The following is a 24,941-nucleotide window of genomic DNA, read 5'->3' on the forward strand; positions in this document are numbered from 1 at the left end:
GACCCGCCTGCCCCGACCGACCGGGTTGATGACGAACGGGACGTACGCCCTGTTAATACTGATCCCGTTCAATCGGAATCGGTGGAGGCAACAGACGCTTCTTTACCCCCGCCGCCCCTCCCGGTGCCAACTTCTGCCGAAACTGTAACGCCTTCAGCGGAAAGTAAAAAGCAACGCCGCCAGCGGGGCAAGGGTAAACAGGTCAGGGATCCGAACCCGGCCGCCCTCGCGAATCCGCCAGCCACGGAGAGTGGCAGTGAAAGTGAGCCAATGTCACAGGGTTCCTCCCGTAATAGCAGCCCCGCCAGGACAGAGAAGATTCGAGCACACACTGCTCACTTGAAACAATTTCTCAGTGCCGGGAAGGAACAGGACATTGCTGCTGCTAAGCGCAAATTAGAACAGGGCAGTGAGCAGTTACCACAGCGCCCGCGCAAATATTCGGTGCCGTCACAGCCGGCCGTAACATCGCGCGGCGGCCAGGCGGAAGCCGCCCAGTCGTCGGGCGACGCACGACCACCCCCGCCACCTGACAGTCAAAGCCCGTGGTGGCAACAGCAGGAGGACGAGGGGGGCCAGTAGAGTGTGCGAAGACCTACATCGTTGTCATGAGTCCACCTACATTGCACTTGACATGGAAACTACTGTATCTTGTACTGCGTCCAGTGTATTGTCGTGCCATGTTTTTGTAGAATTGCTACTAACCACTACAGTGTTTTAAGACCTACTGAAATTTCCATTTTTATGCCAGCTGCTGTTCGTTTACGTGTAAGTCCGGCATTTTATCACTTCGTTGGTGTTTTTTCTCTTGCTCTGTATTGTCCATCTGCTTAAAATGTCGATGCAATCACACCCCACGGATATGTTTTCTGTTTTGACATTAAACGTTGCCGGTATCTCAGCGGCGCACAAGATAGCAGCTTTTACAGACGTTTTATTTCATGGAAATTTTAGTATTGCCCTTCTTCAAGAGGTATCTAGTGACGTTTTTAGCAATATCCCAGGTTATGATGTTGTTTACAATCTGAATAGTGATAATAATTGTGGCACTGCGATTTTATATAAGTCGTCTTTAGAGCCTACGGACATCCAACTTCTCCCAAATGGTCGTGTCTTAGCGTGTGTGATTGAGGGAGTCCAATTTGTCAACGTCTATGTGCCCTCGGGGACTGATCAAAAACGCACACGCGCTCGTTTTTTTACCACGGACATATGCCCCTTTTTGGCTACGGCTCGCCCCATCATATTGGGTGGCGATTTTAATTGTGTTGTTGCCTCTGCTGACCAATACCCCACCCCCACAAAATGTGCTGAACTGACTACCCTTTTAAATGCAGTGGACTTGCGTGATACGTGGCGTCACTACCATCCCATTATGACGCAGTATACGCACTTTTCTACTAGGGGGGCCAGTCGAATTGACAGGATCTACGTTTCACGGGAGCTAACAGACGCTTTATGTGCGGTCGAAGTTCTGCCTGTCGCCGTGAGTGATCACTGTGGCTACGTGTGCTTTTTGCGGTTGCAGTGCTGTCGCACGAAATCTCTTCCGGCATATTGGAAATTCAATACCGGCCATCTGGGTGCCGAAGGGCTCCGTGCGGAGATACGTGTCGCATGGCAGCAGTGTTTAACAAAGTTTCATACTTACGTGTCCTGCATCGAGTGGTGGGTGGCGCATGCCAAACCAATTTTGCGGAAGGCGGCGCAATTATATAGTCGTGAAACGAGTTACTGGCACAGGCGTACGTTAGCATTTTATCAGCAGTGCTTACAAGATGCTATCCATGCACCTGTTGGCCCGGACGCAAATATTCGACTCCGCTTGAGCAAAATTAAAACCCAGATTCTGAGGCTGCACCGGGAAAGGTCGAGGGGTTTAACGATTCGGAGCCGTCCGTTATGCCACATCGATGACGAGGAGCCGTCGCTCTATCATCTTGCCCGGGAGAAGACACAGGCTCGCAAAAAGTTTATTGATGCGCTAGAAACTGATGCGGGGATTGTCTTATCGCAGCGGCGCCAAATTGTACGTCATATCTCCGACTATTATACTTCGCTCTTTCACGACACTACCGTGGACGGGGAGGCCATGCGACTTTTATTACATGACGTAGTCGACTACATGTCCGAACCTGACCGTGAAGAGCTGGTTGCAGAGGTGTCTAATCAGGACGTGTTACAGATCTTGAAAGCCAGCACGACAGGCAAGTCGCCTGGACCCGACGGTCTTCCTACAGAATTTTATATTACTTTCTGGGATATTGTAGGGGACAAGTTTACGGTACTGGTGAACGAAGTGCTTCGCGGCTTCGTCATCCCGAGTCAGTTTCTCGAAGGGCACATTGTTCTTATCCCCAAAAAACGGGGTCCGTGTCGTGTCACCGATCTGCGGCCCATTACGCTGCTGAATGCTGATTACAAGTTGGCGGCCAGATGTGTTGCAGCGAAGTTACAGGCAGTCATGGATAAAGTCATCTGCCCGTTTCAATCCTGCGGCGTTAAGAGGCGGACCATTTTCAATGCAGCGTCTACCTATCGCGACATCATCGCTTACTCGGCCGTCCATCGGCTTTCAGCCGCAGTTCTTTCTCTGGACTTTGCCAACGCGTTTGACAGGATGAGCCACGATTATTTGATGCATGTTATGGACAGAATGGGCTTTGGCCCCCGCTTCATTTGCGTGATTCGCCATTTCCTGACAGGAGCCAGCTCGGTGGTGACAATTAATGGATGGAGAACACCACCTATAGTTCTTCGTAGGTCGGTGCGACAGGGCTGTCCCTTATCTATGTACCTTTTTGTCATTGCTTTGGACCCACTGCTGCGTGCGCTCGACCGCACGATAGGCGGCGTGGATATTCATCTTGCCACTGTGAAATGTCTCGCTTATGCTGATGACGTAGGTGTTTTTATCGGCGACGACGACGATTTTCATCACATCCGGCCCTTACTGCGGAGGTATGAACGTGCGTCGGGTGCCTTGATAAATCCAAGGAAGACCGTAATGATTCCTTTAGGAAATTGTGAAGTGGATCCCGATCAGACTTGGTTTCGCGTAGCCCGTCATCACATTATCTTGGGCCTTGACGTTACTGCTAATCCCCAACAGATGCGGGCGCGCACCTGGCGCCGGCTGCTCAATCATGTCAAAGGCCTTTGTAAGACTTACGTCAGCCGACGCCTCACCCTCCTCCAGACGGTCGACCTAATTAACAGCGCCGTGTATTCCAAGGCCTGGTACGTGGCACAACTCCTGGACGTTCCGCGACCCCTTGCCCGATCATTTTCGCAGGCCGCGTACTGGCTCCTGTGGCGCCACGAAATCTTCAAGGTTCGGGCGGCAACGTGCGTCCTCGACACCACCTTCGGGGGACTCGGCCTGGTCGATTTTTCCCGGAAGTGTTCGGCGCTGCTGGTGCACCGCATGGCCACCTTGCAAGCTAACAGCCCGGATGGAACGGCGGCGGCCATGCTCGTCGCTTACCGGCCGCCCTCCGAGAGCGCACCGGTGTCCGTGGTAGGCATCCCGTATCAACTCGGCTACGTCAGAGCTTACTACCTGCAGCGGAGCTACGTACTGGAAACGGCGCTGGACAGGAACAGGAATGTTCGCCGACTGTATGCGGCAATGGTGGGAAGGCCACCCCCTCACAAGCTCGCTCTTCGTTTCCCCGCGACCGACTGGCGGCAAGTGTGGCTGAATATTCATCACTCCGTGTTGCCCTCCGGCGTTCGGTCCCAGTGGTATAAACTGGTTAACAATACGGTGGCCACTAACCAACGTCTCTCGGACATCCGCCTGCTGCCGTCTGCCAACTGTGGTGCTTGCGGCGTTCCAGACACACGGGAGCATCGCTTTCAATGTCGCCTTGTGTCGGCCATCTGGGAACTGTGTAGGGTCATGGTGGCTCTGATCAACAGGACGACACCCTCGCACGTGACTCTCAATGATGTTCTTGCGCCAGGGTTTAAGCCCTTCCCTCGCGCGAAGCACAATACCATGGTGTGGCTCTTGGGTCACACAGTCTTCGCCATTCTGGATTGCCAAGTCCAGGACGTATATACATATTTAGCATACTTGTGGGATGCACATTCCCATGTACAGCGGCTGAAACATTATAACGAACTTTTTGCCAATTTTCTGTGTGCGGCGTTAAAACATGGTTACGCGAAGATGTTCAATAATTGATACATTACAAACTCCATTTAAGACTGAAGAGGCTGTCTCTTCTTTTTCGTTTTTTTCAATCACTTTTGTTTGGATTTGACCAGATGGTTTTGATGGGTCTGTGAGACAATTATGCGCTAACGAAGAAGATTATCTTTTATTTATTTTCTTTGAATTTTGGCAGTGGTGCATTTCGTTTTCCACATGGAAGTGACAATATTATTTTAATTCCCCTGTACTACCTTCTTCTTATGATCTTAGGAGTGAGTTTTTAGTTTGTCTCCTCCACGCGCAACCTTTTCTCGGAGAATGGACATGGCAATTAATTGTGTGTTTTTTGTATAAGAAAGAACTCTCCTAAGACTTTTAGTTACTCGTCGTCTGTGGCATCTTTTAGGATGGATCTTTTATTTTGCCATTTACATTGTTTGAAGAGGAACATTATCTTTTATTGTGCATTACATTGATGGATGGAAGATTAGAGTTTGTGGAAGAATTTTCATTTCTTTTTTGGTTTTCACGGTATGATCCACGAGAGCAGCCGTCGGCGACGAGCGTCTACCACAACAGATATGATAGCGTTGAAGCTCGCCGATGAAGGCATATTTTGGTGAGAGCAAGGAGGGCTATAAGGGGAGATGGGAGGCCCACAAAAAAAAAAAAAAAAAGAAAAAAAAAAAAAAAAAAAAAAAAAGTGGTAGAATGCTCGCCTGCCACGCGGGCGGCCCGGGTTCGATTCCCGGCCGATGCATCATTTTGTTTTTTCTCCGGTAGGGGTGCTGCGTGTCTTTCGCACTCGAACTGCGTGAGCCATGAGAATGAACCGCGGGATTCCGTGTGGAAAGAACCAATCATGCAGCGCGGACGACTGCTCGTTTGGACTCCTGCGTGCTATTGTACATACTGGCGTCGGCCTAGCATCGCAAGTTGCCTGCCGCGCCGTGAATGCACGTGTAGCAACAGAAAAAATGAGCCAGGGTGTGCAGACTCTCTACCACTTGTATTCGGTACTTACCAAGATTCCAGAAGGTCTAACGATCGCCTGCCTCGGTAGCGCAGTAGGCAGCGCGTAAGTCTCATAATCTTAAGGTCGTGAGTTCGATCCTCACCCGGGGCATCTAATTTTCTGTGACTGAAGGTGGTGCTGTTGCTAGGGCGCCAACTTATTTCTTGTTTGTTATCCACAACGTTTCAACGCTTCAGCGGGAAAATGTTTACTTCCTGTTATTGCTACATACAGCTTCCCTATTCCTCTTCTCCCAGCAGAGCATGAAGCCAAAAGCATTGCTCTGCGACGTTTGAGGTGCGCGCCTTGCCAGTCAGTATGTGCAAAGATGCTCGCAAAGAGAGCGACAATGCGACAAGCGACCGTACGAACGGTCGAATGAAATGGCCGCATCCGGTGTGGTCTAGTGGCTAGGATACCTGGCTTTCACCCAGGAGGCCCGGGTTCGATTCCCGGTACCGGAACGGAATTTTTTCCACACTAATCGTGACAAGTTTGAGCTGTCCGAGCGGCCGTTTCCCGTCCTGCTCGCAATATAGCTACTGTTTCGTGACCGTCAGCAGAATATAGACTAGGGAAGCAGACACACGACGACCATAGGAATGGTGTATGGCTTCATGCCACCTGATTCCAGCGTAGGGCTGAGCAGCTGCATCTGCCGAGGCCCGTTAGCTCAGTTGGTTAGAGCGTCGTGCTAATAACGCGAAGGTCGTGGGTTTGATCCCCCCACGGGCCACTTCTCTTTTACTACTGCGAAAAGGCAGCGCCGATTTCAGCTGGCGAGTGTGATGACCAAATGATCATCACCCTGCGTGGAAGTTGACAGAGGATCCGAACCCGACTCGTCGGGAAGCACTACAGCATTCACTCGGCAATGGCCATAATATCTTGAATACACTGGTTAGAGAAAATGAAAGAAAATGTCCGATTGCCGATGCGTAACAACTTTGGCCCTTGTCAGTACTTGGGCGGGTGAGCGCATGGGAACACAGGGCACTATTGGCAGTTTTACTTCCTATTTTTGTTTCTCCTTTGTTTTCGGAGCTACAGCCCGATTCGGCCAGGGAGACGCCACCGTGAAATGAAGGGGGCGTGCTGTGTGTCCATCGCCTCGCCTCTCCTTACCTCTCTCAGTCGTTTCTCGTGCTTGTCGTTTTGATATAGGCCGATTTGAGAGCGTCAGCTCTCGCGTCAGCTGAGCAAAGTCGAGACAAGTCGAGACACACTAAGGGCTGGTATGCAGCGAGTAAGAGGTCGAAAAAACAATAGTTTAAGAGCGCGTGGCAAAAGTACTCATACGCGAAATTAAAAGCCTGCTGCGGTGGCCGGGAATCGAACCCGGATCAACTGCTTGGAAGGCAACTATGCTGACCATTACACCACCACCGCACAAGCGAGCGCCCCGCCACCGCGCTGAGTCGGCTTCCCGCCTGTCGGCAGCGGCCGAAGGTGATCGTACCCGGCAGGCGCATTTCGAGGCAGGCTAGGGGAGCACATCCAGACGCATTCGGACAGCGTATCCGCGCACATTTCGCATCCTTTGGCAAGAGTCGGCGCCGGCGACGCAAGAGTACGCAGAGGACCGCGTTCTGGCGGCATCTTTAAGCAGTGCAGTGCAGGATTCAGCGTCTGCAGCATCTTCTCGACAGAATGCTACGGCGCTTGACGGCAGTCCCACTTTCCCTTGAGACATCTGCTCGGGAAGCAGCGTGAAGGTACCGCTGGCCCGAGCATCGGTGGTTCAGTGGTAGAATGCTCGCCTGCCACGCGGGCGGCCCGGGTTCGATTCCCGGCCGATGCATCATTTTGTTTTTTCTCCGGTAGGGGTGCTGCGTGTCTTTCGCACTCGAACTGCGTGAGCCATGAGAATGAACCGCGGGATTCCGTGTGGAAAGAACCAATCATGCAGCGCGGACGACTGCTCGTTTGGACTCCTGCGTGCTATTGTACATACTGGCGTCGGCCTAGCATCGCAAGTTGCCTGCCGCGCCGTGAATGCACGTGTAGCAACAGAAAAAATGAGCCAGGGAGTGCAGACTCTCTACCACTTGTATTCGGTACTTACCAAGATTCCAGAAGGTCTAACGATCGCCTGCCTCGGTAGCGCAGTAGGCAGCGCGTAAGTCTCATAATCTTAAGGTCGTGAGTTCGATCCTCACCCGGGGCATCTAATTTTCTGTGACTGAAGGTGGTGCTGTTGCTAGGGCGCCAACTTATTTCTTGTTTGTTATCCACAACGTTTCAACGCTTCAGCGGGAAAATGTTTACTTCCTGTTATTGCTACATACAGCTTCCCTATTCCTCTTCTCCCAGCAGAGCATGAAGCCAAAAGCATTGCTCTGCGACGTTTGAGGTGCGCGCCTTGCCAGTCAGTATGTGCAAAGATGCTCGCAAAGAGAGCGCCAATGCGACAAGCGACCGTACGAACGGTCGAATGAAACGGCCGCATCCGGTGTGGTCTAGTGGCTAGGATACCTGGCTTTCACCCAGGAGGCCCGGGTTCGATTCCCGGTACCGGAACGGAATTTTTTCCACACTAATCGTGACAAGTTTGAGCTGTCCGAGCGGCCGTTTCCCGTCCTGCTCGCAATATAGCTACTGTTTCGTGACCGTCAGCAGAATATAGACTAGGGAAGCAGACACACGACGACCATAGGAATGGTGTATGGCTTCATGCCACCTGATTCCAGCGTAGGGCTGAGCAGCTGCATCTGCCGAGGCCCGTTAGCTCAGTTGGTTAGAGCGTCGTGCTAATAACGCGAAGGTCGTGGGTTCGATCCCCCCACGGGCCACTTCTCTTTTACTACTGCGAAAAGGCAGCGCCGATTTCAGCTGGCGAGTGTGATGACCAAATGATCATCACCCTGCGTGGAAGTTGACAGAGGATCCGAACCCGACTCGTCGGGAAGCACTACAGCATTCACTCGGCAATGGCCATAATATCTTGAATACACTGGTTAGAGAAAATGAAAGAAAATGTCCGATTGCCGATGCGTAACAACTTTGGCCCTTGTCAGTACTTGGGCGGGTGAGCGCATGGGAACACAGGGCACTATTGGCAGTTTTACTTCCTACTTTTGTTTCTCCTTTGTTTTCGGAGCTACAGCCCGATTCGGCCAGGGAGACGCCACCGTGAAATGAAGGGGGCGTGCTGTGTGTCCATCGCCTCGCCTCTCCTTACCTCTCTCAGTCGTTTCTCGTGCTTGTCGTTTTGATATAGGCCGATTTGAGAGCGTCAGCTCTCGCGTCAGCTGAGCAAAGTCGAGACAAGTCGAGACACACTAAGGGCTGGTATGCAGCGAGTAAGAGGGCGAAAAAACAATAGTTTAAGAGCGCGTGGCAAAAGTACTCATACGCGAAATTAAAAGCCTGCTGCGGTGGCCGGGAATCGAACCCGGATCAACTGCTTGGAAGGCAACTATGCTGACCACTACACCACCACCGCACAAGCGAGCGCCCCGCCACCGCGCTGAGTCGGCTTCCCGCCTGTCGGCAGCGGCCGAAGGTGATCGTACCCGGCAGGCGCATTTCGAGGCAGGCTAGGGGAGCACATCCAGACGCATTTGGACAGCGTATCCGCGCACATTTCGCATCCTTTGGCAAGAGTCGGCGCCGGCGACGCAAGAGTACGCAGAGGACCGCGTTCTGGCGGCATCTTTAAGCAGTGCAGTGCAGGATTCAGCGTCTGCAGCATCTTCTCCACAGAATGCTACGGCGCTTGACGGCAGTCCCACTTTCCCTTGAGACATCTGCTCGGGAAGCAGCGTGAAGGTACCGCTGGCCCGAGCATCGGTGGTTCAGTGGTAGAATGCTCGCCTGCCACGCGGGCGGCCCGGGTTCGATTCCCGGCCGATGCATCATTTTGTTTTTTCTCCGGTAGGGGTGCTGCGTGTCTTTCGCACTCGAACTGCGTGAGCCATGAGAATGAACCGCGGGATTCCGTGTGGAAAGAACCAATCATGCAGCGCGGACGACTGCTCGTTTGGACTCCTGCGTGCTATTGTACATACTGGCGTCGGCCTAGCATCGCAAGTTGCCTGCCGCGCCGTGAATGCACGTGTAGCAACAGAAAAAATGAGCCAGGGTGTGCAGACTCTCTACCACTTGTATTCGGTACTTACCAAGATTCCAGAAGGTCTAACGATCGCCTGCCTCGGTAGCGCAGTAGGCAGCGCGTAAGTCTCATAATCTTAAGGTCGTGAGTTCGATCCTCACCCGGGGCATCTAATTTTCTGTGACTGAAGGTGGTGCTGTTGCTAGGGCGCCAACTTATTTCTTGTTTGTTATCCACAACGTTTCAACGCTTCAGCGGGAAAATGTTTACTTCCTGTTATTGCTACATACAGCTTCCCTATTCCTCTTCTCCCAGCAGAGCATGAAGCCAAAAGCATTGCTCTGCGACGTTTGAGGTGCGCGCCTTGCCAGTCAGTATGTGCAAAGATGCTCGCAAAGAGAGCGACAATGCGACAAGCGACCGTACGAACGGTCGAATGAAATGGCCGCATCCGGTGTGGTCTAGTGGCTAGGATACCTGGCTTTCACCCAGGAGGCCCGGGTTCGATTCCCGGTACCGGAACGGAATTTTTTCCACACTAATCGTGACAAGTTTGAGCTGTCCGAGCGGCCGTTTCCCGTCCTGCTCGCAATATAGCTACTGTTTCGTGACCGTCAGCAGAATATAGACTAGGGAAGCAGACACACGACGACCATAGGAATGGTGTATGGCTTCATGCCACCTGATTCCAGCGTAGGGCTGAGCAGCTGCATCTGCCGAGGCCCGTTAGCTCAGTTGGTTAGAGCGTCGTGCTAATAACGCGAAGGTCGTGGGTTTGATCCCCCCACGGGCCACTTCTCTTTTACTACTGCGAAAAGGCAGCGCCGATTTCAGCTGGCGAGTGTGATGACCAAATGATCATCACCCTGCGTGGAAGTTGACAGAGGATCCGAACCCGACTCGTCGGGAAGCACTACAGCATTCACTCGGCAATGGCCATAATATCTTGAATACACTGGTTAGAGAAAATGAAAGAAAATGTCCGATTGCCGATGCGTAACAACTTTGGCCCTTGTCAGTACTTGGGCGGGTGAGCGCATGGGAACACAGGGCACTATTGGCAGTTTTACTTCCTATTTTTGTTTCTCCTTTGTTTTCGGAGCTACAGCCCGATTCGGCCAGGGAGACGCCACCGTGAAATGAAGGGGGCGTGCTGTGTGTCCATCGCCTCGCCTCTCCTTACCTCTCTCAGTCGTTTCTCGTGCTTGTCGTTTTGATATAGGCCGATTTGAGAGCGTCAGCTCTCGCGTCAGCTGAGCAAAGTCGAGACAAGTCGAGACACACTAAGGGCTGGTATGCAGCGAGTAAGAGGTCGAAAAAACAATAGTTTAAGAGCGCGTGGCAAAAGTACTCATACGCGAAATTAAAAGCCTGCTGCGGTGGCCGGGAATCGAACCCGGATCAACTGCTTGGAAGGCAACTATGCTGACCATTACACCACCACCGCACAAGCGAGCGCCCCGCCACCGCGCTGAGTCGGCTTCCCGCCTGTCGGCAGCGGCCGAAGGTGATCGTACCCGGCAGGCGCATTTCGAGGCAGGCTAGGGGAGCACATCCAGACGCATTCGGACAGCGTATCCGCGCACATTTCGCATCCTTTGGCAAGAGTCGGCGCCGGCGACGCAAGAGTACGCAGAGGACCGCGTTCTGGCGGCATCTTTAAGCAGTGCAGTGCAGGATTCAGCGTCTGCAGCATCTTCTCGACAGAATGCTACGGCGCTTGACGGCAGTCCCACTTTCCCTTGAGACATCTGCTCGGGAAGCAGCGTGAAGGTACCGCTGGCCCGAGCATCGGTGGTTCAGTGGTAGAATGCTCGCCTGCCACGCGGGCGGCCCGGGTTCGATTCCCGGCCGATGCATCATTTTGTTTTTTCTCCGGTAGGGGTGCTGCGTGTCTTTCGCACTCGAACTGCGTGAGCCATGAGAATGAACCGCGGGATTCCGTGTGGAAAGAACCAATCATGCAGCGCGGACGACTGCTCGTTTGGACTCCTGCGTGCTATTGTACATACTGGCGTCGGCCTAGCATCGCAAGTTGCCTGCCGCGCCGTGAATGCACGTGTAGCAACAGAAAAAATGAGCCAGGGAGTGCAGACTCTCTACCACTTGTATTCGGTACTTACCAAGATTCCAGAAGGTCTAACGATCGCCTGCCTCGGTAGCGCAGTAGGCAGCGCGTAAGTCTCATAATCTTAAGGTCGTGAGTTCGATCCTCACCCGGGGCATCTAATTTTCTGTGACTGAAGGTGGTGCTGTTGCTAGGGCGCCAACTTATTTCTTGTTTGTTATCCACAACGTTTCAACGCTTCAGCGGGAAAATGTTTACTTCCTGTTATTGCTACATACAGCTTCCCTATTCCTCTTCTCCCAGCAGAGCATGAAGCCAAAAGCATTGCTCTGCGACGTTTGAGGTGCGCGCCTTGCCAGTCAGTATGTGCAAAGATGCTCGCAAAGAGAGCGCCAATGCGACAAGCGACCGTACGAACGGTCGAATGAAACGGCCGCATCCGGTGTGGTCTAGTGGCTAGGATACCTGGCTTTCACCCAGGAGGCCCGGGTTCGATTCCCGGTACCGGAACGGAATTTTTTCCACACTAATCGTGACAAGTTTGAGCTGTCCGAGCGGCCGTTTCCCGTCCTGCTCGCAATATAGCTACTGTTTCGTGACCGTCAGCAGAATATAGACTAGGGAAGCAGACACACGACGACCATAGGAATGGTGTATGGCTTCATGCCACCTGATTCCAGCGTAGGGCTGAGCAGCTGCATCTGCCGAGGCCCGTTAGCTCAGTTGGTTAGAGCGTCGTGCTAATAACGCGAAGGTCGTGGGTTCGATCCCCCCACGGGCCACTTCTCTTTTACTACTGCGAAAAGGCAGCGCCGATTTCAGCTGGCGAGTGTGATGACCAAATGATCATCACCCTGCGTGGAAGTTGACAGAGGATCCGAACCCGACTCGTCGGGAAGCACTACAGCATTCACTCGGCAATGGCCATAATATCTTGAATACACTGGTTAGAGAAAATGAAAGAAAATGTCCGATTGCCGATGCGTAACAACTTTGGCCCTTGTCAGTACTTGGGCGGGTGAGCGCATGGGAACACAGGGCACTATTGGCAGTTTTACTTCCTATTTTTGTTTCTCCTTTGTTTTCGGAGCTACAGCCCGATTCGGCCAGGGAGACGCCACCGTGAAATGAAGGGGGCGTGCTGTGTGTCCATCGCCTCGCCTCTCCTTACCTCTCTCAGTCGTTTCTCGTGCTTGTCGTTTTGATATAGGCCGATTTGAGAGCGTCAGCTCTCGCGTCAGCTGAGCAAAGTCGAGACAAGTCGAGACACACTAAGGGCTGGTATGCAGCGAGTAAGAGGGCGAAAAAACAATAGTTTAAGAGCGCGTGGCAAAAGTACTCATACGCGAAATTAAAAGCCTGCTGCGGTGGCCGGGAATCGAACCCGGATCAACTGCTTGGAAGGCAACTATGCTGACCACTACACCACCACCGCACAAGCGAGCGCCCCGCCACCGCGCTGAGTCGGCTTCCCGCCTGTCGGCAGCGGCCGAAGGTGATCGTACCCGGCAGGCGCATTTCGAGGCAGGCTAGGGGAGCACATCCAGACGCATTCGGACAGCGTATCCGCGCACATTTCGCATCCTTTGGCAAGAGTCGGCGCCGGCGACGCAAGAGTACGCAGAGGACCGCGTTCTGGCGGCATCTTTAAGCAGTGCAGTGCAGGATTCAGCGTCTGCAGCATCTTCTCCACAGAATGCTACGGCGCTTGACGGCAGTCCCACTTTCCCTTGAGACATCTGCTCGGGAAGCAGCGTGAAGGTACCGCTGGCCCGAGCATCGGTGGTTCAGTGGTAGAATGCTCGCCTGCCACGCGGGCGGCCCGGGTTCGATTCCCGGCCGATGCATCATTTTGTTTTTTCTCCGGTAGGGGTGCTGCGTGTCTTTCGCACTCGAACTGCGTGAGCCATGAGAATGAACCGCGGGATTCCGTGTGGAAAGAACCAATCATGCAGCGCGGACGACTGCTCGTTTGGACTCCTGCGTGCTATTGTACATACTGGCGTCGGCCTAGCATCGCAAGTTGCCTGCCGCGCCGTGAATGCACGTGTAGCAACAGAAAAAATGAGCCAGGGAGTGCAGACTCTCTACCACTTGTATTCGGTACTTACCAAGATTCCAGAAGGTCTAACGATCGCCTGCCTCGGTAGCGCAGTAGGCAGCGCGTAAGTCTCATAATCTTAAGGTCGTGAGTTCGATCCTCACCCGGGGCATCTAATTTTCTGTGACTGAAGGTGGTGCTGTTGCTAGGGCGCCAACTTATTTCTTGTTTGTTATCCACAACGTTTCAACGCTTCAGCGGGAAAATGTTTACTTCCTGTTATTGCTACATACAGCTTCCCTATTCCTCTTCTCCCAGCAGAGCATGAAGCCAAAAGCATTGCTCTGCGACGTTTGAGGTGCGCGCCTTGCCAGTCAGTATGTGCAAAGATGCTCGCAAAGAGAGCGACAATGCGACAAGCGACCGTACGAACGGTCGAATGAAACGGCCGCATCCGGTGTGGTCTAGTGGCAAGGATACCTGGCTTTCACCCAGGAGGCCCGGGTTCGATTCCCGGTACCGGAACGGAATTTTTTCCACACTAATCGTGACAAGTTTGAGCTGTCCGAGCGGCCGTTTCCCGTCCTGCTCGCAATATAGCTACTGTTTCGTGACCGTCAGCAGAATATAGACTAGGGAAGCTGACACACGACGACCATAGGAATGGTGTATGGCTTCATGCCACCTGATTCCAGCGTAGGGCTGAGCAGCTGCATCTGCCGAGGCCCGTTAGCTCAGTTGGTTAGAGCGTCGTGCTAATAACGCGAAGGTCGTGGGTTCGATCCCCCCACGGGCCAATTCTCTTTTACTACTGCGAAAAGGCAGCGCCGATTTCAGCTGGCGAGTGTGATGACCAAATGATCATCACCCTGCGTGGAAGTTGACAGAGGATCCGAACCCGACTCGTCGGGAAGCACTACAGCATTCACTCGGCAATGGCCATAATATCTTGAATACACTGGTTAGAGAAAATGAAAGAAAATGTCCGATTGCCGATGCGTAACAACTTTGGCCCTTGTCAGTACTTGGGCGGGTGAGCGCATGGGAACACAGGGCACTATTGGCAGTTTTACTTCCTATTTTTGTTTCTCCTTTGTTTTCGGAGCTACAGCCCGATTCGGCCAGGGAGACGCCACCGTGAAATGAAGGGGGCGTGCTGTGTGTCCATCGCCTCGCCTCTCCTTACCTCTCTCAGTCGTTTCTCGTGCTTGTCGTTTTGATATAGGCCGATTTGAGAGCGTCAGCTCTCGCGTCAGCTGAGCAAAGTCGAGACAAGTCGAGACACACTAAGGGCTGGTATGCAGCGAGTAAGAGGGCGAAAAAACAATAGTTTAAGAGCGCGTGGCAAAAGTACTCATACGCGAAATTAAAAGCCTGCTGCGGTGGCCGGGAATCGAACCCGGATCAACTGCTTGGAAGGCAACTATGCTGACCACTACACCACCACCGCACAAGCGAGCGCCCCGCCACCGCGCTGAGTCGGCTTCCCGCCTGTCGGCAGCGGCCGAAGGTGATCGTACCCGGCAGGCGCATTTCGAGGCAGGCTAGGGGAGCACATCCAGACGCATTCGGACAGCGTATCCGCGCACATCGCGCGGAGCAGTTGAGCGGTTGCGGCTTTGTTTACATCGCGGGGCGGCGCTCAGCGAGTGTTTCGAGGTCCACGTGTTCAAGTTTCTTCAACGTGAGTACCATGTCGACAGTTACTAGGGCAAACACTGCGCAGTTTGTGTTCGATAGAAATGCTTTGCGGCCCACCGCTTTTGAAATCCACGAATTTATATTCGAAGATTTGAAAATCCCGGAAGATCTAGTGGACACTTTTCAGTTGGATTTCGCGCAATATTCGCTATTTTTGAAGTTCTTTTCCGGCGACATCTGCGAAAAATTTGTTGAAAAATTTGGCGGAGTGCGTAAATTTAGGCATGTCGATGGCACAGTCAGTGATGTGCAGATTGTGCCCTCGGGTTATGGTGTTAGAACGGTTCGAGTATTTAATGTGCCCCCTGAATGCGGCAATGATTTGATTGCACGTGCTCTCACTCAGTACGGCGTTGTCTTGTCGGTAGTAAACGAAAAGTGGTCTAGTGCGTACCGGTACCAGGTTAATAGTGGAGTACGTAGTGTCCGCATTGACTTGAAGAAACACATTCCATCCTACGTAATGATTGCGGGCTGTAGGGCTCAAGTGACTTATATCGGCCAGCCACCCACATGCTCAATTTGTCATTCCACTGAGCATTTACGTGTTGATTGTCCCCGTAGACGACCCGTGCAGCTCCCGCGTAGTGACGCTGCGGCTCCTGGTGGCCACTTTGTGCCACTACTGAGTGAAATAGTAGCGGGCACTGTATCACAACCCCGCCCTGCCCACCCTATTCGTGCTGAGGATGTACCAAGTGAGGTGAATGTTACTGCAGACGCACCACAGGATCGAATGGAGGACGCTCCCATTTTGTCCTCGGCTGTGATAGAATCGGATGCAGTTGCTAAGGAGGTCCCAGATGTTTCGGATCATACACCAGTTGCTATTTCGGAAGAGATGGACACCTCCTTACCACCGCCTCCGCCGCCTGAAGAGGTTCCCCTGGCACCGAGGAAAGGACGTACAAAGAAAAATAAAAATAAGGGTACTAGGAGTCAGCAGTCAGATGATTTGCCGTGCACTCCTGTATCAGAGAGTGGCAGTGAGAGTGAAGTTCAGACATCGTGCCCCCCTGCCTCTGACAGCTCTGCGCGCCAGGAGCGTATAAGGGAACAAACTGCACATCTCAAGGTGTTCTTAAATACGGCACGCGAACAGGGTGCGCATGCTGCGAAGCGCAAAAGCGAGCAAAGTAGCGAGCAGCTGCCGCAGCGCACGCGCAGGCATTCGGCGACGTCGGCCGCCGGTACAGCAACAACACAGGCGGACGAGGCCACGTACACAGACACCGCTGGTGGTCGCGCCCAACCGACCGACCGACCAACGGAGACGCCCTGGTGGAAGCAGGAGGAGGACGACCCTGGATCCCATTAGCGGCTTTCGGCGGACCTGCTGTAATTCGTGCCCCGTTTATCTGCGACGTTATGTTACGCTGTTCCTGCACGCTGACAGTAATTTTCTGCACAGTTTTGTCCACGAGTTACGTAATGGGTTGCAGTGCTTCTTGACAGTTTTATTGGTGTGCTTAAGACGCTGCATCTGCGTCTTCCGTTTCTCATTTTTCTTGCTAATACTTGAGTGTCTGTGTTTTAAATGGCCGCCGCTCGTCAACATCTAAAGGTCTTCTCAGTTTTATCACTCAATGTAAATCGCATCATAGCTGCGCATAAAATAGCAAGTTTTATAGACTTTTTAACTTTGGGAGGCTATGACGTTGCATTGCTCCAAGGAGTTACTGTTAAGCGTTTCAATAACGTCCCTGGTTATGATGTCATCTATAACATTAACGTTGAAGGTACTTGTGGCACCGCTGTTCTTTATAAAACTGTATTGCAACCAACTAACGTTCAATTTTTACCGAATGGCCGCTTACTTACGTGTACGATCCAGGATGTCACATTTATTAATATATACGCGCCGAGTGGCACTGATCATAAACGTGCACGTTCTGTTTTTTTTAATCAAGATGTGGTTCCGTTTTTTGCGTCGACCCGCAATGTCGTAGTTGGCGGCGATTTTAACTGTGTTACTGCCGCAGCCGATCAATTTCCCACGGCTACCATGTGCCCGGAACTTTCCCAACTAATTGTGACAAATGACTTGATCGATGTTTGGCGTCATTTTCATCCTGTCACGACGCAATACACACATTTTTATGCGAACGGTGCCAGTAGAATTGATCGCATTTATGTGTCGCGGCCACTTCAAACCCTTCTTCAGAGGGTTGCGGTACATCCCGTCGCTTTTAGCGATCACTGCGGTGTTGTGTGTGACGTGCAATTACTGGCAAATAGGCCGGCGCCACCTTCCCGTGTTTGGAAACTCAATACCCGTCATCTCTCTGACGCCGGTTTACGTTGCGAGATTCAGAACGTGTGGCAGTTTTGTTCTGAAAAACAGGGAAGCTATGCCTCGGTCTTACAATGGTGGGTCGACTTAGCCAAACCGCAGTTGCGCAGTGTTGCAATGCGGTATGCAAGGGAGGCGTCATTTTGGGAGAGGCGCACCATTGCCTTTTATCAGCAGTGCCTCCAAGATGCGCTTGATGCGCCCGTGGCGCCAGATCAAAACTTACGTGCACGTTTGAATAGAATTAAAAGCAAGATACTCCAGCATCACCTACACAAGGCACAAGGTGTTCTGATCAGGAGCCGACCGCCGTGTGAGACCATTGACGAAGTGCCAACGCTTTACCACTTGGCACGCGAGAAACGGTTGGCGCGGAGGAAAGACATTACCACCCTCATCACGGACACTGGTGCTCGTCTCACGGCGAAGCATGAGATCGTTCCCCACGTCACCGACCACTTTAAGAGATTGTTCGGACGGACAGCTGCCGATGATGTCGCACGTTCCTTTCTGTTAGATGAATTGGATACTGTCATCTCCGAATCTGACCGTCAGTCACTGGATGAGATGTTGTCACTGGACGATGTGAAAGACGTGTTGCGTTCGTGTCGTCGAGGGAAGTCTCCAGGTCCAGATGGCCTTCCCATCGAATTTTACCTGGCTTATTGGGATATTTTCGGTGAGACATTGACGATCATGATAAATGAAATTGTTCGTGGTGCTGCTGTCCCTTCGAAGTTCGTTGCAGGGCGTATTATATTAATTCCGAAGACACCGACAGCATGCCGTGTTGAGGCATTACGCCCTATCACACTTTTAAATGCAGACTATAAACTGGCGGCACGATGCCTCGCAACGAAACTCAATGTGGTCATGGACAAGATAATCAGTCCCTTTCAGTCGTGTGGTGTTCAACGCCGTAGCATTTTTCACGCTGCGGCTTCATACCGAGACGTGGTCGCGTACGCAGCCATTAATGACCTGTCCGCTGGCATTCTCTCCATCGACTTTGCCAATGCATTCGACCGTATCGGGCACGATTATCTTCTGTCCGTCATGACAAAACTGGGGTTCGGCGGCCACTTTCTCGACGCTATCCGGAATCTTTTAACGTCGGCGACGTCCGTAATTGTCATCAATGGATGGCAGTCGCCGCCCATTCCTATTACAAGATCCGTCAGACAGGGCTGTCCTTTATCAATGCTCCTATTTGTCATTGCGCTCGACCCGTTTTTGCGCGCAGTCGGTCGAATCATTGAAGGTGTCCAGGTCTGTCACGTCTCTCTCACATGTGCTGCCTATGCTGACGACGTGGGACTTTTCCTGGGGCGGGCACATGACTTGGACAGAGTTCGCGATGTTCTGACATTGTACGAACGTGCCTCTGGCGCCGTTCTGAATACGCGGAAAACTGTATTGGTACCACTGGGTCGTCGGGGACTGTCTGCTGAACGGGACTGGTTCCGTGTTGTGCGCAACCACAAAATTTTAGGACTCGACATTGTAGCGTGCCCACAAAAAATGCAAGTTTTAAACTGGAGGCGCATTCTTGGCACTGTGAAGACCCTATGTCGCAGCCACTCAGGTCGCCGACTCAACTTACATCAACGTGTGGCCGTCATTAACACATTCATTTTATCGAACGCGTGGTACATCGCCCAACTGCTTAGTGTTCCGAAGCCGATCGGGAGGGCGATTTCGCAGGCAGTCTACTGGCTCCTGTGGCGGCATGAAATTTTTAAAGTCAAGGCTTCGACCTGTGCCATCGACAGGCAGCTGGGCGGCCTCGGTTTCACCGACGTTCCACGCAAATGTGGCGCTCTGCTCGTCCACCGGACAGCCACCCTGCAGTCCGACAACCCGGCGGGAACCACCGCGGCACTCCTGGAGCTCTACCGCCCACACTCTGAAGCGGCGCCCGTCTCTCTCGCGGCCATCCCGTATAAGATGTCCTACATACGGGAGTACTTTTTAACGAGGAGCTACGCTCTGTCTACGGCTACCGACAGACACAGGACCGCCCGCGGACTCTATGTTGCCCTGACTGGACAACCTCCGCGTCATAAACTGGTCTTCCGGAACCCCACAGTGGAATGGGTGAACGTGTGGGCAAACATCAACAACCCGGTGTTGCCGTCGGACGTGAGTGCGCTCTGGTTTAAGATCGTCAACAACACCTTAGCGACGAACCAGCGGCTTGCCGACATTCATCTCCTTCCCTCTGCCAACTGTGGTAGATGTGGTGCTGTGGACACACGGGAACATCGTTTTGAGTGTGCATCGGTGTCGACAGTATGGCGGCTGTGTCAACGAATGGTCGCCCACATTAACAGAACGCCTCCTCACCTTGTGACTGTTCGTCGTGTGATAGTGCCTAACTTCAAAGCTTTCCCGCGGACGAAAAATAACGCCACTGTCTGGATCTTAGGGCATACGATTTATGCCCTTATCGATATGGCCGTCACTGATACTGTGATTTACCTGGATTATTTGTGGGCCCAGTATATGACACTGAAGGATTGCGTTCAATTTCGCGAATTGTTTGCGAATTTTTTGAAGGCGGCCTTGGATTACGGCTATGAAATGGAACTGCGGCAAACACCTTGAACTGAGATTTACTGAGCTGACGCGTTCCATTTTTAATTTCTTTTTCCTTCTTTTATTTGTTTTATTTGTGTTATGGTTGGTGACTTGTGCCACACCCACACTACGGGTCGTTCTGGTTTTATCTCCAAGGGAGGAGTGTCCTTTTAATTTTGAGGAATTTTACTTTGTTCACAAGACTTCATGGGTATTTTAGAAGATACAGCCTGTTTGTGTGGAACATTCATAGTTGCAGGAGTGTTTTTTTTCCAATCTCTTAAATTCTGTTCCCGGACTGTCGCGATTTCCTTTTATTACTTTCCTGTGATTTCTGTTTCTTTCGTGTGATGCACACATCGACATACACTCTCATGTTGTGCTGTTGTGCTGCGTTGACACCTGTTTTGTAACAACTCTCTGCTACAAAGGAGTGACTGACGTTAGTCAGGAGGGACAATTATTTTACTTTTAAGCGGAATATGAGTTTAGTTGAGTTACGAGCAGCAGAGTTGAACCAGCGGAGGAAAGAAGACCGTCCACGAATTCCGCAATAAAATTTCTCTTAGTTCTCCATTTTTCTGTGGAAGAAGACACCACAACATCTGAGCAGAAGATGATTTTGTTTTAAGTTATACCACTGATCCACGAAGTTCGACAGTCCAGCAAATATAGCGATGAAGCTCGCCGAAGAAGGCATATTTTGGTGAGAGTAAGAAGGGCTATAAGGGGAGTTGGGAGGCCCACAAAAAAATAAAAAAAAAAAAAAAAAAAAAAAGAAAAAAAAAAAGAAAAAAAAAAGTGGTAGAATGCTCGCCTGCCACGCGGGCGGCCCGGGTTCGATTCCCGGCCGATGCATCATTTTGTTTTTTCTCCGGTAGGGGTGCTGCGTGTCTTTCGCACTCGAACTGCGTGAGCCATGAGAATGAACCGCGGGATTCCGTGTGGAAAGAACCAATCATGCAGCGCGGACGACTGCTCGTTTGGACTCCTGCGTGCTATTGTACATACTGGCGTCGGCCTAGCATCGCAAGTTGCCTGCCGCGCCGTGAATGCACGTGTAGCAACAGAAAAAATGAGCCAGGGAGTGCAGACTCTCTACCACTTGTATTCGGTACTTACCAAGATTCCAGAAGGTCTAACGATCGCCTGCCTCGGTAGCGCAGTAGGCAGCGCGTAAGTCTCATAATCTTAAGGTCGTGAGTTCGATCCTCACCCGGGGCATCTAATTTTCTGTGACTGAAGGTGGTGCTGTTGCTAGGGCGCCAACTTATTTCTTGTTTGTTATCCACAACGTTTCAACGCTTCAGCGGGAAAATGTTTACTTCCTGTTATTGCTACATACAGCTTCCCTATTCCTCTTCTCCCAGCAGAGCATGAAGCCAAAAGCATTGCTCTGCGACGTTTGAGGTGCGCGCCTTGCCAGTCAGTATGTGCAAAGATGCTCGCAAAGAGAGCGACAATGCGACAAGCGACCGTACGAACGGTCGAACGAAACGGCCGCATCCGGTGTGGTCTAGTGGCTAGGATACCTGGCTTTCACCCAGGAGGCCCGGGTTCGATTCCCGGTACCAGAACGGAATTTTTTCCACACTAATCGTGACAAGTTTGAGCTGTCCGAGCGGCCGTTTCCCGTCCTGCTCGCAATATAGCTACTGTTTCGTGACCGTCAGCAGAATATAGACTAGGGAAGCAGACACACGACGACCATAGGAATGGTGTATGGCTTCATGCCACCTGATTCCAGCGTAGGGCTGAGCAGCTGCATCTGCCGAGGCCCGTTAGCTCAGTTGGTTAGAGCGTCGTGCTAATAACGCGAAGGTCGTGGGTTCGATCCCCCCACGGGCCACTTCTCTTTTACTACTGCGAAAAGGCAGCGCCGATTTCAGCTGGCGAGTGTGATGACCAAATGATCATCACCCTGCGTGGAAGTTGACAGAGGATCCGAACCCGACTCGTCGGGAAGCACTACAGCGTTCACTCGGCAATGGCCATAATATCTTGAATACACTGGTTAGAGAAAATGAAAGAAAATGTCCGATTGCCGATGCGTAACAACTTTGGCCCTTGTCAGTACTTGGGCGGGTGAGCGCATGGGAACACAGGGCACTATTGGCAGTTTTACTTCCTATTTTTGTTTCTCCTTTGTTTTCGGAGCTACAGCCCGATTCGGCCAGGGAGACGCCACCGTGAAATGAAGGGGGCGTGCTGTGTGTCCATCGCCTCGCCTCTCCTTACCTCTCTCAGTCGTTTCTCGTGCTTGTCGTTTTGATATAGGCCGATTTGAGAGCGTCAGCTCTCGCGTCAGCTGAGCAAAGTCGAGACAAGTCGAGACACACTAAGGGCTGGTATGCAGCGAGTAAGAGGGCGAAAAAACAATAGTTTAAGAGCGCGTGGCAAAAGTACTCATACGCGAAATTAAAAGCCTGCTGCGGTGGCCGGGAATCGAACCCGGATCAACTGCTTGGAAGGCAACTATGCTGACCACTACACCACCACCGCACAAGCGAGCGCCCCGCCACCGCGCTGAGTCGGCTTCCCGCCTGTCGGCAGCGGCCGAAGGTGATCGTACCCGGCAGGCGCATTTCGAGGCAGGCTAGGGGAGCACATCCAGACGCATTCGGACAGCGTATCCGCGCACATTTCGCATCCTTTGGCAAGAGTCGGCGCCGGCGACGCAAGAGTACGCAGAGGACCGCGTTCTGGCGGCATCTTTAAGCAGTGCAGTGCAGGATTCAGCGTCTGCAGCATCTTCTCCACAGAATGCTACGGCGCTTGACGGCAGTCCCACTTTCCCTTGAGACATCTGCTCGGGAAGCAGCGTGAAGGTACCGCTGGCCCGAGCATCGGTGGTTCAGTGGTAGAATGCTCGCCTGCCACGCGGGCGGCCCGGGTTCGATTCCCGGCCGATGCATCATTTTGTTTTTTCTCCGGTAGGGGTGCTGCGTGTCTTTCGCACTCGAACTGCGTGAGCCATGAGAATGAACCGCGGGATTCCGTGTGGAAAGAACCAATCATGCAGCGCGGACGACTGCTCGTTTGGACTCCTGCGTGCTATTGTACATACTGGCGTCGGCCTAGCATCGCAAGTTGCCTGCCGCGCCGTGAATGCACGTGTAGCAACAGAAAAAATGAGCCAGGGAGTGCAGACTCTCTACCACTTGTATTCGGTACTTACCAAGATTCCAGAAGGTCTAACGATCGCCTGCCTCGGTAGCGCAGTAGGCAGCGCGTAAGTCTCATAATCTTAAGGTCGTGAGTTCGATCCTCACCCGGGGCATCTAATTTTCTGTGACTGAAGGTGGTGCTGTTGCTAGGGCGCCAACTTATTTCTTGTTTGTTATCCACAACGTTTCAACGCTTCAGCGGGAAAATGTTTACTTCCTGTTATTGCTACATACAGCTTCCCTATTCCTCTTCTCCCAGCAGAGCATGAAGCCAAAAGCATTGCTCTGCGACGTTTGAGGTGCGCGCCTTGCCAGTCAGTATGTGCAAAGATGCTCGCAAAGAGAGCGACAATGCGACAAGCGACCGTACGAACGGTCGAACGAAACGGCCGCATCCGGTGTGGTCTAGTGGCTAGGATACCTGGCTTTCACCCAGGAGGCCCGGGTTCGATTCCCGGTACCAGAACGGAATTTTTTCCACACTAATCGTGACAAGTTTGAGCTGTCCGAGCGGCCGTTTCCCGTCCTGCTCGCAATATAGCTACTGTTTCGTGACCGTCAGCAGAATATAGACTAGGGAAGCAGACACACGACGACCATAGGAATGGTGTATGGCTTCATGCCACCTGATTCCAGCGTAGGGCTGAGCAGCTGCATCTGCCGAGGCCCGTTAGCTCAGTTGGTTAGAGCGTCGTGCTAATAACGCGAAGGTCGTGGGTTCGATCCCCCCACGGGCCACTTCTCTTTTACTACTGCGAAAAGGCAGCGCCGATTTCAGCTGGCGAGTGTGATGACCAAATGATCATCACCCTGCGTGGAAGTTGACAGAGGATCCGAACCCGACTCGTCGGGAAGCACTACAGCGTTCACTCGGCAATGGCCATAATATCTTGAATACACTGGTTAGAGAAAATGAAAGAAAATGTCCGATTGCCGATGCGTAACAACTTTGGCCCTTGTCAGTACTTGGGCGGGTGAGCGCATGGGAACACAGGGCACTATTGGCAGTTTTACTTCCTATTTTTGTTTCTCCTTTGTTTTCGGAGCTACAGCCCGATTCGGCCAGGGAGACGCCACCGTGAAATGAAGGGGGCGTGCTGTGTGTCCATCGCCTCGCCTCTCCTTACCTCTCTCAGTCGTTTCTCGTGCTTGTCGTTTTGATATAGGCCGATTTGAGAGCGTCAGCTCTCGCGTCAGCTGAGCAAAGTCGAGACAAGTCGAGACACACTAAGGGCTGGTATGCAGCGAGTAAGAGGGCGAAAAAACAATAGTTTAAGAGCGCGTGGCAAAAGTACTCATACGCGAAATTAAAAGCCTGCTGCGGTGGCCGGGAATCGAACCCGGATCAACTGCTTGGAAGGCAACTATGCTGACCACTACACCACCACCGCACAAGCGAGCGCCCCGCCACCGCGCTGAGTCGGCTTCCCGCCTGTCGGCAGCGGCCGAAGGTGATCGTACCCGGCAGGCGCATTTCGAGGCAGGCTAGGGGAGCACATCCAGACGCATTCGGACAGCGTATCCGCGCACATTTCGCATCCTTTGGCAAGAGTCGGCGCCGGCGACGCAAGAGTACGCAGAGGACCGCGTTCTGGCGGCATCTTTAAGCAGTGCAGTGCAGGATTCAGCGTCTGCAGCATCTTCTCCACAGAATGCTACGGCGCTTGACGGCAGTCCCACTTTCCCTTGAGACATCTGCTCGGGAAGCAGCGTGAAGGTACCGCTGGCCCGAGCATCGGTGGTTCAGTGGTAGAATGCTCGCCTGCCACGCGGGCGGCCCGGGTTCGATTCCCGGCCGATGCATCATTTTGTTTTTTCTCCGGTAGGGGTGCTGCGTGTCTTTCGCACTCGAACTGCGTG

The 24,941-nt window shown here is 52.5% G+C and overlaps 34 non-coding genes across 34 annotated transcripts; 27 read left to right on the forward strand and 7 right to left on the reverse strand.

The window, feature by feature from the left end:
* Positions 1-5,215: 5,215 nt before the first annotated feature.
* Positions 5,216-5,288, forward strand: Trnam-cau. The gene has a single exon. It is a non-coding gene; the product is annotated as a tRNA-Met (tRNA).
* A 281-nt stretch (positions 5,289-5,569) lies between these two features.
* Positions 5,570-5,641, forward strand: Trnae-uuc. Its single transcript has one exon. It is a non-coding gene; the product is annotated as a tRNA-Glu (tRNA).
* Positions 5,642-5,839: 198 nt separating this feature from the next.
* Trnai-aau lies at positions 5,840-5,913 on the forward strand. Its single transcript has one exon. It is a non-coding gene; the product is annotated as a tRNA-Ile (tRNA).
* A 581-nt stretch (positions 5,914-6,494) lies between these two features.
* On the reverse strand, positions 6,495-6,566 carry Trnag-ucc. The gene has a single exon. It is a non-coding gene; the product is annotated as a tRNA-Gly (tRNA).
* A 341-nt stretch (positions 6,567-6,907) lies between these two features.
* On the forward strand, positions 6,908-6,978 carry Trnag-gcc. Its single transcript has one exon. It is a non-coding gene; the product is annotated as a tRNA-Gly (tRNA).
* Positions 6,979-7,271: 293 nt separating this feature from the next.
* On the forward strand, positions 7,272-7,344 carry Trnam-cau. Its single transcript has one exon. It is a non-coding gene; the product is annotated as a tRNA-Met (tRNA).
* Positions 7,345-7,625: 281 nt separating this feature from the next.
* Trnae-uuc lies at positions 7,626-7,697 on the forward strand. Its single transcript has one exon. It is a non-coding gene; the product is annotated as a tRNA-Glu (tRNA).
* Positions 7,698-7,895: 198 nt separating this feature from the next.
* On the forward strand, positions 7,896-7,969 carry Trnai-aau. The gene has a single exon. It is a non-coding gene; the product is annotated as a tRNA-Ile (tRNA).
* Positions 7,970-8,550: 581 nt separating this feature from the next.
* Positions 8,551-8,622, reverse strand: Trnag-ucc. Its single transcript has one exon. It is a non-coding gene; the product is annotated as a tRNA-Gly (tRNA).
* A 341-nt stretch (positions 8,623-8,963) lies between these two features.
* On the forward strand, positions 8,964-9,034 carry Trnag-gcc. Its single transcript has one exon. It is a non-coding gene; the product is annotated as a tRNA-Gly (tRNA).
* Positions 9,035-9,327: 293 nt separating this feature from the next.
* Positions 9,328-9,400, forward strand: Trnam-cau. Its single transcript has one exon. It is a non-coding gene; the product is annotated as a tRNA-Met (tRNA).
* A 281-nt stretch (positions 9,401-9,681) lies between these two features.
* Positions 9,682-9,753, forward strand: Trnae-uuc. The gene has a single exon. It is a non-coding gene; the product is annotated as a tRNA-Glu (tRNA).
* A 198-nt stretch (positions 9,754-9,951) lies between these two features.
* Positions 9,952-10,025, forward strand: Trnai-aau. Its single transcript has one exon. It is a non-coding gene; the product is annotated as a tRNA-Ile (tRNA).
* A 581-nt stretch (positions 10,026-10,606) lies between these two features.
* Positions 10,607-10,678, reverse strand: Trnag-ucc. The gene has a single exon. It is a non-coding gene; the product is annotated as a tRNA-Gly (tRNA).
* Positions 10,679-11,019: 341 nt separating this feature from the next.
* Positions 11,020-11,090, forward strand: Trnag-gcc. Its single transcript has one exon. It is a non-coding gene; the product is annotated as a tRNA-Gly (tRNA).
* Positions 11,091-11,383: 293 nt separating this feature from the next.
* Trnam-cau lies at positions 11,384-11,456 on the forward strand. Its single transcript has one exon. It is a non-coding gene; the product is annotated as a tRNA-Met (tRNA).
* Positions 11,457-11,737: 281 nt separating this feature from the next.
* On the forward strand, positions 11,738-11,809 carry Trnae-uuc. Its single transcript has one exon. It is a non-coding gene; the product is annotated as a tRNA-Glu (tRNA).
* A 198-nt stretch (positions 11,810-12,007) lies between these two features.
* On the forward strand, positions 12,008-12,081 carry Trnai-aau. Its single transcript has one exon. It is a non-coding gene; the product is annotated as a tRNA-Ile (tRNA).
* A 581-nt stretch (positions 12,082-12,662) lies between these two features.
* Positions 12,663-12,734, reverse strand: Trnag-ucc. Its single transcript has one exon. It is a non-coding gene; the product is annotated as a tRNA-Gly (tRNA).
* A 341-nt stretch (positions 12,735-13,075) lies between these two features.
* Positions 13,076-13,146, forward strand: Trnag-gcc. The gene has a single exon. It is a non-coding gene; the product is annotated as a tRNA-Gly (tRNA).
* Positions 13,147-13,439: 293 nt separating this feature from the next.
* On the forward strand, positions 13,440-13,512 carry Trnam-cau. Its single transcript has one exon. It is a non-coding gene; the product is annotated as a tRNA-Met (tRNA).
* A 281-nt stretch (positions 13,513-13,793) lies between these two features.
* Positions 13,794-13,865, forward strand: Trnae-uuc. Its single transcript has one exon. It is a non-coding gene; the product is annotated as a tRNA-Glu (tRNA).
* A 198-nt stretch (positions 13,866-14,063) lies between these two features.
* Trnai-aau lies at positions 14,064-14,137 on the forward strand. Its single transcript has one exon. It is a non-coding gene; the product is annotated as a tRNA-Ile (tRNA).
* A 581-nt stretch (positions 14,138-14,718) lies between these two features.
* On the reverse strand, positions 14,719-14,790 carry Trnag-ucc. The gene has a single exon. It is a non-coding gene; the product is annotated as a tRNA-Gly (tRNA).
* A 6,275-nt stretch (positions 14,791-21,065) lies between these two features.
* On the forward strand, positions 21,066-21,138 carry Trnam-cau. The gene has a single exon. It is a non-coding gene; the product is annotated as a tRNA-Met (tRNA).
* A 281-nt stretch (positions 21,139-21,419) lies between these two features.
* Trnae-uuc lies at positions 21,420-21,491 on the forward strand. Its single transcript has one exon. It is a non-coding gene; the product is annotated as a tRNA-Glu (tRNA).
* A 198-nt stretch (positions 21,492-21,689) lies between these two features.
* Trnai-aau lies at positions 21,690-21,763 on the forward strand. The gene has a single exon. It is a non-coding gene; the product is annotated as a tRNA-Ile (tRNA).
* A 581-nt stretch (positions 21,764-22,344) lies between these two features.
* On the reverse strand, positions 22,345-22,416 carry Trnag-ucc. The gene has a single exon. It is a non-coding gene; the product is annotated as a tRNA-Gly (tRNA).
* A 341-nt stretch (positions 22,417-22,757) lies between these two features.
* Positions 22,758-22,828, forward strand: Trnag-gcc. Its single transcript has one exon. It is a non-coding gene; the product is annotated as a tRNA-Gly (tRNA).
* Positions 22,829-23,121: 293 nt separating this feature from the next.
* Trnam-cau lies at positions 23,122-23,194 on the forward strand. Its single transcript has one exon. It is a non-coding gene; the product is annotated as a tRNA-Met (tRNA).
* Positions 23,195-23,475: 281 nt separating this feature from the next.
* On the forward strand, positions 23,476-23,547 carry Trnae-uuc. Its single transcript has one exon. It is a non-coding gene; the product is annotated as a tRNA-Glu (tRNA).
* A 198-nt stretch (positions 23,548-23,745) lies between these two features.
* Trnai-aau lies at positions 23,746-23,819 on the forward strand. The gene has a single exon. It is a non-coding gene; the product is annotated as a tRNA-Ile (tRNA).
* A 581-nt stretch (positions 23,820-24,400) lies between these two features.
* Trnag-ucc lies at positions 24,401-24,472 on the reverse strand. Its single transcript has one exon. It is a non-coding gene; the product is annotated as a tRNA-Gly (tRNA).
* A 341-nt stretch (positions 24,473-24,813) lies between these two features.
* On the forward strand, positions 24,814-24,884 carry Trnag-gcc. The gene has a single exon. It is a non-coding gene; the product is annotated as a tRNA-Gly (tRNA).
* Positions 24,885-24,941: the final 57 nt, after the last annotated feature.

Source organism: Schistocerca americana, unplaced genomic scaffold, assembly GCF_021461395.2.
Source record: "Schistocerca americana isolate TAMUIC-IGC-003095 unplaced genomic scaffold, iqSchAmer2.1 HiC_scaffold_116, whole genome shotgun sequence".
Taxonomy (NCBI): Eukaryota; Metazoa; Arthropoda; class Insecta; order Orthoptera; family Acrididae; genus Schistocerca; species Schistocerca americana.